This window comes from Solanum stenotomum, chromosome 11 (genome assembly GCF_019186545.1).
Source record: "Solanum stenotomum isolate F172 chromosome 11, ASM1918654v1, whole genome shotgun sequence".
NCBI classification, from domain to species: domain Eukaryota; kingdom Viridiplantae; phylum Streptophyta; class Magnoliopsida; order Solanales; family Solanaceae; genus Solanum; species Solanum stenotomum.
In genome coordinates, this window is record NC_064292.1 from 2,235,059 (window position 1) to 2,249,385 (window position 14,327).

The 14,327-nt window shown below is 33.8% G+C and overlaps 1 long non-coding RNA gene across 1 annotated transcript; it reads left to right on the forward strand.

Moving 5' to 3' along the window:
* Positions 1-850: 850 nt before the first annotated feature.
* Positions 851-8,818, forward strand: LOC125845127 (uncharacterized). Its single transcript, XR_007444237.1, has 3 exons — positions 851-900; positions 7,623-7,819; positions 8,564-8,818. It is a non-coding gene; the product is annotated as an uncharacterized LOC125845127 (long non-coding RNA).
* Positions 8,819-14,327: the final 5,509 nt, after the last annotated feature.

Here is a 14,327-nt window from a genome sequence, read left to right on the forward strand (position 1 = left end):
TGACAAATGATATGTTGGTGATAACAACGAAGATGAAGATGAGGTTGTTGTGGAGGCAGAGGTAGAGAAGAAGGAGGTGGCAACAATGGTGGTAAAAGAGGAAGAATAAGAGAGTGGTGGCAATGGAGGAATAACTGATGGTTGTGGTAGAGGAGGAAGTGGTGGTGGCAACGGTTACGATGGCAGAAGGGGAGGGGATGGCAGCGACAGAAGGGTGGAGAGATGGAGGGTGTGGAATGGGGGAAAATAGGGTTTTTATGTAAATAATAAAACTTGAGGTTTTTAGAAGTAGTGTCAGTAGCACTAATCTTAAAATTGTCACCTCTACTCAATAATTAAAACTTGTGTCACTTTTTGATTATACTATGTTGAAATTAGATTTTTTTTTTTAAATGATACTTAAGAGGCCATAAAGTCTATTAAGACACCAACAAATTAAAAGACATTGATAAACAAATAAAAATAAAAACATATGACAAGAAAGAGAATGAAAAGAGGAGAAAATGTTAGGAAATATTTTTAAAAGGCTTTGAGGGTGGTTTTGTAATTATTTAATCTAATGCAAGTGTTAAAATGTTATGTATTACTAATACCTAGAATTACTTGGTATTAGTAATACACAAGTTATACATGGCAAGAAAAAATGTACCAAACAAAGTACTACTAATACACACACCTAATGCATACATTATATTTCCTAATACACTCTACCAAATGACACCTTAATTCATTAGCCCTTGTGACTACGTATCTTCTCCCCATGTTATCAATTTTGTCTTTTCAATTCCCTACGTGACGTCCTCATGTGTTATCAATGTATACATTACGTTGTATCTTCTTCATTTATGCTCCACCATCTGTGCACATCAAAGTTCAGTTCTTCTCTTCAGCATTCTCCAGGTAAGGTTCTTTCATGTTTCAATTGAGTTTTTTTTGGTGCCATCTTTCTTTTCGTTAAAGTCTAAGTTCCAAATTTGATCTGGGTGTGTGAAAGTTTGGTTATTTTTCCATTTGAGTTTGTTATTGATGTTGGATTATCCTTGTGCTTTGGAAGTTCCAATAATTTTAATAGTTGTGTTATCAATTTTGGTTGGGTGATTATGCTTTCCGTGTTCTATTTTGGATTGTCGAAAAACTGTTCAGATTTAGATTTTTGTTGTATTTTCTCAAATGCAGTAATTAATTTGGTCTTTTCCCGTCGGAATTAGCTTAATGAGTTTTTTATTTAAGCTGGGGTTTCTGTAACAGGAGAGCTTCCTAATACCATTCGTAAAAGAGAAGGAGAAAGAAAAGAGAGAATTTGATAAATTTCTAGATATTCCTCTTAATGCGATTACATCGTTTAATAGTACTCCTTACAGTCAGCGGATAGTACTACAACTGTCACAGAAATAGGGACTACAATACAACAATCACAAACTATTCCTAAGGGACTAAACTGTAAGACTAAAATAAAATACATAAATACTTACGGGACCTAAAGTAAAATAAGAAAACTTCTATTTCAACAGTCACAACAACTTTTGTGACAATCCATTCTCCTTAAATTAGAACTTGTCCTCAAGGATCAACAATGTTGGGAAACTGTGATCTTATGAATTGATAATCTTATCAGGTGGCTTCCTCTGGCAGCAAATTAGCCCATTGCACTAAAATCTGCACAGCCGCCTTGCCTTTCTTGACCATTCTCCTGTCCAGCACAACTATAGGCTCCACTAATGGCTGGCCTTCCGGTGAACAAATATGAGGATCTATGGAAGGAATTTTCTGACCTCCAACCTTTCTCTTGAGTTGTGAAATGTGAGTCGTGGACAACTTGAGTCTATAAGCAACAGGTCCAAGTTTTTGAATGATCTAATATGGTCCATAGAACTTAGAAGCCAATTTGAGACTTTTCCTGACAGCCAAAGATGTATGTTTATAAGGTTGAAGTTTCAAAACTATCCAATCTCCTTCTTCAAATTCCCTCTCTGATCTTCTCTTGTCAGCATTTCTTTTCATTCTGTTCTGTGCCATAGTCAGGTTTTCTTCAGCACCTTGGCCATAATCTGCCTTTCTTTGAGCACTTGATCAATAGCATCTACCTTGGATTGTGCTATTAATTCAAATGAAAGCTGAGGGGGTTCATAACCATAAACCAATTTGAAAGGAGTCATTTTTAGTAAAGAGTGATAGTTACTGTTGTACCAGTACTCAGCCATTGAAATCCACTTATTCCACTCCTTTGGCTTATGTCCACTCATGCACCTCAAATAATTTTCTAAACATCTGTTTAGCCTTTTTATTTGCCCATCAATTTACGGATGGTAAGCAGAATTGAAAAGGAGTGGCACCTGCAGGTTCTTAAATAACTCTTTCCAAAAGTTACTTAAAAAGACCTTATCTCTATAAAAAACTATGCTCTTAGGTAAGCCATGTAGTTTGTACAGAGTATCCAAAAAACTCTAGCCACCTGAGAGGCATTAAATGGATGAGATAAAGATATGAAATGAGCATATGTGATGTACATGTCGACTATCACCAATATAACCTTTTAACCCTCAGATTTTGGCAAACCTTCAATAAAGTCCATTGACATATGTTCCCACATCTTTTCTGGCACAGGCAGAGGTTGTAGTAGACCTGGGTAGGCAACCTGCTCATCTTTGCATCTTTGGCATACCTCACATTCTTGAACAATTACCTTGTTCCAGCATAGTGGGCCAATAAAAAACTGCTTTAAGTCTTTGGTATATTGCCCAAATTCTAGAGTGACCTCCTAATCCTGAATTATGGATTGTGGATACTAGTTGTTGTCTAAACAGACCATTATTTCCTATTCATGCCTTCCCTTTGAATCTCAATATTCCTTGTTGTAAGGAAATATCCTTGCCTGCATCACCATTGGTACTCAAGGCTGTGATTGCTTTCAACACCTCTGGATCACCTTCATAACTTTCCAATATTTCCTCAATCCATTTAGGCTTTAATTGAGAGATGACCATGCATTGTTCAGTGTCAGCTACAGCCTGAGTATCCACTTTTCTTGACAACGCATCAACCACCACATTTTCAACCCCTTTCTTGTATTGGATTTCAAAGCTTAGTCCCATTAGTTTGGTTAAGCCTTTGTGTTGGAGTGCTATTGTGATATTTTGATCCTGCAAGAACTTCAAACTGAAATTATCAGTTTTGATAATAAAGTGTTGTGGATGTAGGTAATGCCTCCACTTCTCTACAACTAGCAACAAAGCAATCAAATCTTTCTTATAAGTAGACATCCCTTGATGTTTTTTACTCAATGATTGACTCAGGAAGGCTACAAGTCTCTTGTCTTGCATTAGTACTGCACATATCCAAAGTGTTGCAAGCATCCACTTCTAACACAAATGGTTTAGTGAAATCAGGTAGTGCCAACATTAGGGCACTGGTCATAGCTATTTTTAGTCGGCCAAAAGCTATTTCGGCTTCAGGGTTCCACTGGAACTCTCTTTTCTTTAACAGATTGGTTAATGGCTTGCTTATAAGTGCATACCCTTTAATAAATTTTCTATAATAGCCTGTCAAGCCAAGGAATCCTCATAACTCATTCACTGTCATTGGATTTGGCCACTCCTTCATTGCAACCACTTTAGAATGATCAGTACTTACCCCATCTCCAGAGATAATATGACCAAGATACTCTACTTCAGTCTGACCAAATGCACACTTGTTGAATTTAGCAAAAAGATTATTGATCTTTAGTAATCTTAACACAGTGTCTAAGTGGTGAATGTGATCCTCCATGGTCTTGATGTATATTAGTATGTCGTCAAAGAATACTAATATAAACTTCCTCATTTGATCATTGAACACAACATTCATCAAGGACTGTAAGGTTGCTGGAGCATTAGTTTGCCCAAAAGGCATGACTCTAAACTCCCATAACCCGTGATGAGTCCTAAATGCAGTTTTGTATTCCTCACGACTCTTCATCCTTACTTGATGGTACCCAGCTCGAAGGTCTATTTTAGAGAACACAGTAACCCCAAATAGTTCATCCAATAGGTCATCAATCATAGGAATAGGGTACTTGTTCTTTACTCTTAGATTGTTCAATCACCTGTAATCTACACATAATCTCCATGTTGAATCCATCTTTTTAACTAAAAGAGTTGGGGAATCAAATGGTAATTGACTAGGTGTTACAGTGGCAACTTTTAGCATGTCACTTATAATAGACTCAATTGCATTTTTCTGGTCATATGAGTACATGTAAGACCTGAGATTGAAAGGTTGAGCTCCTGGAATTAAGTTGATCACATGATTACAATTTCTTATTGGTGACAACTACTTAGGTTTCTGGAACACCTCCTCATGTTGTTCCAATAGCCTGGTGATTTCAACATGCATCTCTTTTCGCTCATTCACTGTTTCATCATGTATCTAGGCCAATTCAGCCACTACTTCACAAGTCCCACACTGGAGCATCCTCTTAAGTGTTTCGGTGTCCACTGAAGTTACCTCAAGATCATATGTAATTCCATATAATGTAACCATTCTCTCAGCAGTCATAAAACTCAGACTGTGAGGTCTTGTATGGAGTATAATCGGTGCTACCATGTTTATCCAATCCATACCTAAGATCATATCACATCCACCCACCTTCATCAACTTGAGTGTAAAATTGAACTGCTCATCTTGCATTTTCCGTTCAAATGATAGACATTCAAATTCAAAATTCATCAACTAGCCATTAGCAATTAACACCCTCATAGGTCTGCTCATTGGGCGTACTGGTAGCCTTAGTAGCTTCACAATTTGAGGATCAATGAATGAATGGGTCGACCCACTATCAATTAAGATTGTTATTGGCAGCTTTCCGACATATCTCACAATCTTGATGGTAGATATTTTACCATTTGCAAAACTCAATCCTAATAAGGTATCCAATGATACTTTAGCCTGTTCTTCTGTTTCCTCCTCCAAGGTTTCTGGAACATCCAAAAAAACTTCTTGTTATTCCCCTTAACCTACTGTCGCCTCACCTTCTATAGTATGCAAGGTTCTTTGTTTACATTGATGACTAGGGTGGTATCTTTCTTTACATTTATAACAAAGTCTGTTCTCTCAAAACCTCAAGATTAGGAGGCAGGATATTTGGTTTGAGTGGAGCTCTACCCTGTGGCCTTTGATTTGGATAGGTGAGTTTCAGAGGTTGCTGATAGGAAGGGCCAGCAAGGGGTCTTATAGGAGTGGCCTGGGCATTTCTGTGGTAGGTTATGGCTAAAGGCCTCTGGACAGTATTTGGAGGTGTTCTAGTAGAAACAAAAGGAATAAGAGCCCTAAATGATTCTTCATACAACTTTGCAACCTCATAAGCTTCTAAAATTATCGTAGGACTTGCCAACTTCACCAACGATTTTAATTCGACCTTTAACCCACTAATGAAACTTGCAACATAATGAGTTTCATTCAATAATGGGTTAATGATAGTCATATAACTGGTTAGTTCCTCAAACCTTTTTTGGTACTGATCAACAGTTCCCACTTGCATAAGTTTATTGAACTCATCAACTATATCTTGAGGTCTGATATTACCAAATCTTCGATAGACCTCAGTGCAAAATCATTGCCATGTTACCCTGCCTCAATGGTTGACCACTTAACTATCAAACCATATATCTACCCTTTCCCCCAAATGCACCGAAGCGTAACTGAATTTCTCCAGTTCGAAAATGTTGTATAACTAAAAAAACTTCTCACATTTTCTTAACAACTCATTGGATTGGTACCATCAAAGTCTGGAAAATTGATCTTTGGTTTGAGATTTCTCTGAGGATTTGAAGACTTAGGAGTGTAAGGAGTGTGAATAATCGAATTGGGAAGGAGTGGGGGAGCTGAAGAATAAGCTGGGTTTCGGAATAGAGGAGAGCTTGAGAACAGATGTGCTGGTGGAAACGTAAAACCCTGGCCTACTTTAAACACAGACTGATTAAAAGATGGATGGGAACCAACTATAGGTGATTTTCCAGTTTCCAATTGTTGCTGAAAACCCTGAGTGCCAGCGGGTGTTGTAAGTGAAGTCGTCGGGGAAGAAGGGATGGACTGTACTCCCATATGTGAAATAATAAGCTTCATTTTCTTGTTCGTCTCACGCATCTCATTGAAGTGAGTGTGAAATTGTGATTGGTGTAGCTCAACAGTTTCAAAACGTTTGCTCACATCATTAACAAACACCGCCAACTGAGTTCGGACAGCTCGAACGTTATCTTGTAAGGCTTGAATGGCGGGGGATGGAGCCATTGCAGGTGGCGTAGAGGTACCAGGTGGCTCTGATACCATTGTAATAGGAGAGTTTCCTGATACCATTCAGCATTCGTAAAGGAGAAAGAGAACAGAGAGGAGAAAGAAAAGAGAGAATTTGATAAATTTCTGATATATTCCTCTTAATGTGATTACATCGTTAATATTACTCCTTACCGTCAGCGGATAGTACTACAGCTGTCCTATTCCTAACAAAGATAGGGACTACAATGCAACAATCACAAACTATTCTTAAGGGACTAAACTGTAAGACTGAAATAAAATACGTAAATACTTAAGGGACCTAAAGTAAAATAAGAAAACTTTTATTTCAACAGTCACAACAGCTTTTGTGACAGTTTCTTAGCAGAATTCTTTTGAACTTCTCTGTTCATATATGAGTTTTCCATCGGAATCAATTTTCTGGGCTCTTGTGGGTTTAGCTTGGAGTTTAAGAATTTTCATTTACTTATACTCAAATTGACCTACTGGTCTATCAGTAGATCTAGGATAAGGCTTCTAACCTTCAGAATTTAAATTACCGCTAATGTTTGAGTAAATGGTGATGCTGTTTTTATACAAATATTGAACTGAAAGATGGCATCATCCATTGCTCCACAAGTAGCATACAAATGAAGATGTGCATTTAACAAAACTAAATTCGATTGAAACCCAAGTTTCTGTACATACACATGAACAATTCTCCCACGTAAAAGATCCCGTAACCCCACACAAGCCTGGGAGGAAAGCTCAAAACTTCTTAATGGCTAAAATGCTTATGTTGGGTTTTAATTTTTTTACTTCTGCTTGCTATTGACTTTATGATAATTGGAAAAAAATGGGTTCTTGGCAATTTGGTGTTTGATGGGAGGAAAGCTCAAAACTTTATTGTTGTTCTGACTTGTCCAGGAAAAAAAGGGATATGATGTTCTCCCTTTACTTGGAGTTTGTTTGTGTAGTGTTAGATAGCTATCTCTTGCTGCTGTATTGGTGACTGGTAATGCTTTCTATGTAATATAGAAAATTAACTTTCTTTTATCAGAAAGTCCAATGTTTCTGGATTTGAAACAAGCAATTATATGCTTTTATCATGGTTGGTTATTGTCATTTGAGTAAACAAGAAAATTGCATCAATTAAAGAACTACCTTCAGCAAGATTTCTCAAACAGTTGTTCCATATAGCAACTTCTTGCTGATCAAGAGAGCTGAAAATCTCTCCCAAAAGTTAAAAATGACTTAAAGTAGATTTGATGAACTTTTAATTGAATCCAAACAAGCTCTAAATTATGGCGCTTTATATTGGTCTTTTGGGACATGAATTCTCAATTAGTAATTGATTATGGAATATGTTAGTGTAGGTGAATTAAGTTCATTGAACAAGGTATAAGTTACCCAAGAAAGTAGGAGTAGTGAAAGAGGTTTATTGGTTTTGATGAGAAAGGCAACAACTTGTTTGAGCTCGAATGGAGAGGGGAAATGGTGGAGCAGGGTACCAGCTACTCCAGAAAGCGGCAAACACAAGCTCAAACAGATTATGACAAAGGAGGATTGAAAGGTATTCTCTACACGTCTTTCACCTTTTCAATATTCCACGGGTTCTCTACTCGAGTTTGTGCTATTTTCATCTTTTTATCCAACAACATACCAAATTTATTTTTACTTGATATATGCTATGACGACTAAGCTATTATACCTTGTTTGGTTGATGGTATAAATTAATCTCGGGATAAATATATACCATCAACCAAATATGAGATGTCCAGCCTTATACCTCCTACCAAACGATCAAACATATCAGCTCTTCAAGTTGTATTAATTTAACAAATAAATGCTTCACTCCATAAGCTATTAATTATTTTGTCATTAGGAACATCACTGCTCCTGCACTTAGATTGAAGTAATTTCTTCTAAATTTTAAGAGCATAACTTGTGTGATCAAGGATACTGAATTTCACATTTCATTTCTAAGTTTGCTGGTTATTTTGAGATTTCATTGTTTAAAATAGGCTATTTTGTGCTCTTTTGTTCTTGGGGTTTTCTCTAATTATTAAAAGCATAACTTGTGTGAATCAAAGATATTGACTCATCCATTGCTCATCTTCCTCTGAGTTCTTTTGAATTGAGAACACTTAATTACTGTCATCAATCCAAGCTAAACTACGTTCATTTGTCAACACTCTATAAATAATATGTGTACATAATGCCGGTCAAAATACAATTTCCTCATTTAATGGTGTTTTGGAATTGTGCTTGGACAGGCAATTTTTAAGAAATGGTCTGTCCCAACCTTTCTTTGCAGATTGGAGGCCTTAGATATGTATTGTTGTGCAGGTGCTTTGACATATATTAGGACCTGATCAGTCTATTCTATAAACTACTATGTCTGCAAACTATAATGGTACATATTTAATCATTCCCTATTCGTCGGTATACATAGAATTTGATATCCTACTGTCTATTGTTTGACAATTTGGCGAACCACCCACCCTGTATTTCTACCATTATGTATAAACACTTGCACTAAACTAGACTTTTGTGTTAGTTATTTTATTTGATGCTGTCAGTTTACTACTTTCTTATCCATCGCCTTGCATTTCGTTTGACAATAATTGGTGTTGTCATAGAGCTGTTATAATGTTTTACTATTGATGCTAGAAGGAATGTTGTGAATGAAAAGATATCTACTTCCTCAACTATGTTATATCCTTTTAAACAAGGAAGCTTTGATTTTATATCAAACAATACTAAATGGGTTCTGCAGATAAAAACAGATCCATTCGTCTCCCAAACATTCTCTAACATGAGCAGTACCATGAATGTAGATAAGTATCTACACCATATTGCCATTTGTAAATTCTTTTGGATTTCACTTACAATTGCTTCTCTTTATTTTGACTAATTTTACCAGTGAAATATTTACTATGTTTTTGGAATATGGTTGGCATGTTGATGGCGTACACTTTTGTTCCCTACTTTTGGAAAATCGTTAGCTCATATTTGCTGCAACATCAGGTATGACCTAAAATGTTCACAATATACTTGGATCTTGCATGCTCCAGTCCATCATTAACTTAGTATGCTTCCTCTTTAGTGTAGCTGACGACTTTGAAAGTTTTATATAGACACGTACTGCAAATATGGGCTCTCTTCTATATAGATGTTACATTCTTCAATGGACGTCTGAATGGTAGGCAAAAAGGTGTCTTGCTTTGTTTAGAATGAACTAGGACTCTACCCCTCCCATCTCTGCGAACTCTACTTAAGCATTTAGGTATAACCCACTGCACTCCATAAACAATGAGGAATAAATGTCAAGACTTACCATGTCTTGAGTTGCTTAGTCCCTTTAACTATTTAAATCGAACCACATTTTTACCACCTTAACTATACAATCCGATTATTTTATACAAATGCAACTCTTGTTGAATTGTGGTAAAATTGAAAAAAGAATTGATAATCTATACTTCTATTGTATCAATTATCATTTCAATGATCAACTTCTCCCATAATATTTTAGTTGTCGGAACTATTAAAATCATAACATAAAAATGCATACATAGTTAGACAAATACATATATGTATGACTAAAAATATTCCACTTTGTACCTAAATTCTTTTTCCCTCTTCTGATACTTCTTGACAGGCGCTTACCACTGGAAAGCAAGAAAAATGCAGCACTAGAGTAAATAGCACAGGATGTATAATATCCAATGTAAATAACGAGGCCACAAACAATTGCCTACATATAACCACTCAAAAATAGTCTAATTACTCTCCATAGCTATAGTTTGATAATTACAATCCGTAGCTACATGTTATAGGGAGGAGAGAGGTGAACGAGACTGGGAGAGAGAGGAGAGAGGAGAGAGGCGAGTGAGAGAGGGCAAAGAGTGGGAGAGAGGTGAATTGTATATGTATATCGGTTAGATAATTGCATATTATACATATGTATTTGTATATATGGCAAGCGAGATTGGGAAAGGGAGGAGAGAGGCAAGCGAGATTGGGTGAGAGAGGAGAGGGTGAGCGAGAGAGGGCAGAGAGTGGGAGAGAGGTAAATTGCATATGTATATCGGTTAGATAATTGTATATTATACATATGTATTTGTATATTCTGGTGAATTATACATATACAAACCTGACTAATTATACAAACTCAAAGTCAGTCCACGTAATTAATGTATAATGTTGGTCGTGAGTAATAATTATAGCAAACTATAGCTATGATGAGTAATTAAATAATATAAGTTTGCTTAATCGCGTAATTTTCTCATATATATATATATATATACTAGATAATTGAAGGCCCGTATACAGGCCCAATATAATTACTTACAAATTTAATATCAATTTTTTATAGAGAAATTTTAATTGTTTACTATTATTTTTTATTATTTTCAAAGAATAAATTTGTTAACAAAAATATTAGATCAAAATTGATCAATATTTTTTTCCCCAATCAAACATTTAGCATAAATAAAATAACGTAATAATGTAGATAATTCAAAAACAAATTTCAGGTATAGTCGGTATTAATTATGGGAATATTTGTTATTATGGAAATACTCATGATTTAAATTTAATTTTCTTTTTACTATCGCATACTGATAATAAATTTATTGATTCTAAAAATAATTTATTTGTTATATATTATTTTTTTAAATGCCTGTATTTTTAATTTATTGTTCACAAGTAAAAATTAGAATTAAGAAGTGCATCTCATTATTACATGAAGTTCAACATGTAATTTATCTTAAATAATAACAGAAAAATGATTAGTAATTAGTATGACACACAATTTTCTTTATATTCTTTTCTCGGGTAGAATGATATAGAGTAAAAAATGATTTGTCTTACTTTTTTTTAAAAAAAAATTATATATTTAAAAATTATGTAAAATATGTATAAATCACAATAATTACAAATTTACAATATTTGGATGACAAAAAAAAAATAGGTTGACTCTCAAAATTCTATCAGTGACACATAAACTAAGACATACAAAATAACATATATTATTTAAAATGATGTAAAAATACTATAAATCACAATAATTAACAATTTAAGATATTTTTAAAATATATAATAAATTTGGTTGACTCTCAAAATTCTATTAATAATGTCTCATAAATTAGGACAGAGAAAGTAACATAATTATTTGAAACTGACATAAAAATTACTATAAATCACAATAATTAACAACTTAAATATTTAAGAAACATATAATAATTTTGATTGACTTTCAAAATTCGATCATTGCCACATAAATAGGATAGATGAATTAACATACATTATTTGAAACCGACGTAAATAATACTGTAAATCATAATAATTAACAACTTAAAAACTTAAAAGATATATAATATAATAATTAACAACTTTTAATATTTAAAATAATTAAAAATTGACCGACTCTCCAAATTCTATTTGTATCCCATATGACGTAAATAATACGGTAAATCGTAATACTTAACTTAAAAATTTAAAAGATATATAATACAATAATTAACAACTTTTAATATTTAAAACAATTAAAAATCGCACACACGCACACAATGTTGTGTTTTTGCTAATACAATATTATTTGCTAATATATATTATGTTATGTTTATGCTAATACGAAATGTTGTGTCTAGTGTATATATTTATATATATAATAGCCTTTTATATGAAATTAATTTTTTTTCTTAAATATGATGAATATAAATTATTTATGAATTTGTGAAGGAATAACAAAATACAACAATTGAGTAGATTGGATGTTACAATACTTTAAGAAAAAAGAAAAAAAGTACTCTATATGATTTTTGAATGTTATTAACTTATTAGTGTATTAAAAAAAGTAAGAAAACTACTGTGATAACTTTGAAGACAACAATGGGCCCTACATTTATAGAAGTCCATGTGATTTGTTTTATTCTTCCAATGTATGGATAGCCACGTGGCCTCAAAAATATGCTAGAATTTGGGAGGTTTTTCTGGAATTTCAGTACTTCCTATGCACGAAGTACAATTGCTATTTAGCTATACATTTTGCTTATTTACGAATTTGCCCTTGGTCCTCCTCCTCTTCATGTTTCTATATAATAGAAATATATTCTTAGTATGTTGTGCATTAGCCCAAAACGGTGTGTGCGCGCCTATTTAGCTCGCAAAAATCTTTCAACGTTCAGCTCGTGCAAGCACGGGCCATCTCTATCTAGTAAATATTAGGGGTGAACAAAATTGAATCAAATCATAAATTGGAAAAAAAGTTCGATTAGTGTTTTGGTTTGACTTGGTTTGATATTGAAAAAAAATCCTAACTATACTTGGGTTGATTTGGTTTTAACTAAAAAAGTCAACCCGAGATCCAACTAATCCGACATTATATATAATTTTTAACATTTATTTTATCTATAAAAGTATTTACTTTGATATAATTTATAAATATTTCTTTTATATTTTATTTATTTAGATTTTATCTTTTAACGTATTATTTCATGTTTGAGACTTAGAATTTTGAATGGTCAAATAAAGATTATGATCCATAGAAATTAGTAACTGCAATAAAAATTAAATCAATACTAATGCTAACAAAAATAAATCAATCAAATACTAAGAATGACAATAATATTGAATATTTTTTCTTAAATTTTACATAGGTTTAGATTATTAAAATACATAATCTAATTTTAGTTTTTCTTCAATATCTAGTCATGTAATTATTACTTATTAGACTGATTTTTGCATAATTTAGTACTTTTAATTTAATATCATTGCATGGTTTAGTACTTTTAAATTAATATCATTCTTTATGACTTAGTAATTTGCAAAATTTGTTTTATACGATTTCATTTTTAATTTTTTTGTGTCATCACTCATCTCATATTTCATGATATATCTTTTTTAATAATACTTTAATGTAACGACATGATTCCTTCGTTAGGAAAAAGCCAATGGGGAAAGAATTGGGGTCAGAAAACATTTTGGTAGTAACTTGGGTTCCTTGCCTAGTCCAAATTTGGAAGAAATCGGAGTCATGTGAGTCTAGGGGAATCTGGTAATGATTCGGTGATTTAATAAGGAATTCAATTGCATGAGTAGATATCCAAGACATTAAGGAACCCGTACGACTTTACGGAATTAAATTCGGGTGAGTAGAACTCCCAAAATTGATCTTAGCGTGAACGGGTATTTTCTGAGTGTCATGGGATGAAGGTGTGTTGTGAAATTGGGGTTTGGAACTCTTAAATTTGCTCTATGTTTCTGTGCAAGCCGCTATGGCAGGACTAGTGCCGCCAGGGCGGGGCCGCTACAGCGGGACAGTCGCGAATTAAGTCGGTATTAAAATTCAAAAGCGTTATTATTCTGCACTTTTCGACCTTGAGAGCTAAGGAACGACCTCAGGGGTTTTCTTGACAGTTTTTCACCATTCTTGAGGCTTAAGGTAAGTTTTTGATTGCAAAGGCTAAATAGATATCTTCAGAGGGGTAGATAATTAAGTTCAGAGACGCGCAATTTCATTCGTTTTGTTGTGGCTATGGTAATAGTGTCACAAGTCTGTCAGATTGGTTAAAAACTATTGGAAAAGACTTGAGAATGTACAGACATTAGCTCGAGTGTGATGATAAGTGCTTTGTTTTTGTTTTGAGTTTGGTAATGAGTACAATTAAATTTTTAACGAAAAGATATTGTAAGATCGATGGAGATGGGATCAATGATAAGCGAAGATCCATGAATTCATAAGAATCTTCAAGGTACAAGCTAATGTTGATAGATAAGGAAATTGTGTTGTACAGTTAAATTTACAATTCATATTTTTCATTATAAGTTTACATTCGTGGTGATATATTTGTCAACGTATGAATTGGCAAAGTGAGAAATGATCAATTGTATCATGTATTGAACCTTTGAAAGAACTTACACATGGGTTGAGTCGTAAAGTTTATTACTGTTGATTGTTAAGTACCTAAGAAAGGTTTCATTTAAAAAGTGTTGGTTTATAATAAGGTAAATTATCGAAGAGTTTATGATGGTTGTTAGTATTGTAAGTATGATTCACTAGTTATGCTCTCGTGTGT